The sequence below is a fragment of the Camelina sativa genome, chromosome 18 (genome assembly GCF_000633955.1).
Source record: "Camelina sativa cultivar DH55 chromosome 18, Cs, whole genome shotgun sequence".
NCBI classification, from domain to species: Eukaryota; Viridiplantae; Streptophyta; class Magnoliopsida; order Brassicales; family Brassicaceae; genus Camelina; species Camelina sativa.
In genome coordinates this window covers 15,642,479-15,644,296 of record NC_025702.1, presented here as the reverse complement: position 1 = coordinate 15,644,296, position 1,818 = coordinate 15,642,479, and positions in this window count along the sequence as shown.

The window sequence follows — 1,818 nt, the reverse complement described above, 5'->3', positions numbered from 1 at the left end:
TCTGTTAAGTGATGGCCAATTTTTGGCTTGTTAGCAACAGATGGTTAGTGAAAAGAAACTCTTGTGGACACATGTAATTTAAAATTAAAGGGTTTTAATGAACAAGAGATCAAAAGATTCTACTCTATCCATACGTTTAAAAGGGATGGGATTTACATATCAAAGACAATGGCCAATTCAACGTTGAGTCTATTTAATAAAATAAGAATTGTTTAACAAATGGCAACTATTCACACTTTTTTTAGTAAATAATTAATTGCTATAATTAATTGTTAATAATCTTTAAAGATTTTAAGGATTGTTAGAGAGTATTATGGTATAGTTTTCTAAAATATTTTATTTTTGTATTTTTAACAAATGGCAACATTAAAGTACTTCAAATAATCTTTGTATTTTTGTAATACTTTTCAAAACTTTATTTTGTAAAAAAAATATATAAAATCATGAACCAATAACGGTTATGTTCTTTTTCTTATCGCTACATTAGCGACCAGCGACACACATATAAAAGGCAGGGAGTGAAAAATAGAGGTGAGAGAAAACAAAAGCTGTGGCCAGCTATCACTTTTATTATCGCTGATTCCAAAAACCCATCGCTGGAATTTTTAGCGATTGAACTCTTCTCTTTCTCCATAAAGAAAAACAGTCGTTGTGATTAATGACAACAGATAATTCATCTTTTCTTTTTATTTTTTTCCCTTAAAAGCAGTGGAAAGTGGGTCGCTAGTGACAGTTATTCGAGCACAGCCAACATAATAATTGAATTCATTAACAATCCTAAATTCTATTGTTTCATTTGAACAACACAAAATTTTTATTAACTTTATAAAAACTTGAGTTCAATAACCCAAATTTGTTAAAATTTTAAACGTTTTTTTACAAATCACAAACTAATAACACTATACTTTAAAATCTTTATCTAATAACAAAAAAATCCACATAACATTCAAAATCGTTAAAACTACATTCAAATCCTAAACCAATAACCCATAAATTAGAATCTAGTAACATCCTCTTATTTTCTAGACTAAGTACACTTTTGTATTACCCCATGTGCAGCCATAGCAATATAAACCACAAAACACTATGGTATAATTCTCATTCACAATACAAACATACCTATAAGGCTATATTAACTCTATAGTGTATATAAGAGAATCAAGACTTTGAGAGCAAGTCAACTAAGACTCGGCTAAACCTAAGCAGACGGAAGTTTTGTGGGCTTATAATAAGACTCGGCTAAACGATATGTATTGTTTCACTTATTTAGGTCCTTGTAGTTTCTGTGTTAATCTTTTTCTTACCCAAACCTTAATAAATTAATCTAAGATAGGAAGAAGCAGACGACATATCAAATTATTTAAAGGAAATCATGAAACTATCTTCTGATAATCTTTTTAACTGCGATCATGATATTATTTTCAAATCCATATCTGTAATTGCCAATTATTTTTAAAGATGAAGAATTTATAACCCCCATATTAACAAATGAGTATATTAAGATCATACCTAATTTTTTCATTAAGAAAAAAATATATGTACAAGAAAACATTTAAGAGGATTTAAGTTTTTATCAAATTCGATATATATCTAGACTTTACGTAAGGGTTCGGACTGCTCTCAGGATGAAGCCACTTGGAGAAAGAAGCTTCCTGACCACGACCTTCACCAAGTAAAAGTTGAATGTCTTAGCTGTCTCCACTACGACAATTTAACATTTGAGTCAGTCAAATTAATGATTTTACCCAACTACTACCATACCATATCCCTTACTTTAACGTGGCAACTTCTTCTTATCCCCGTTAATTTTTTTTTTTT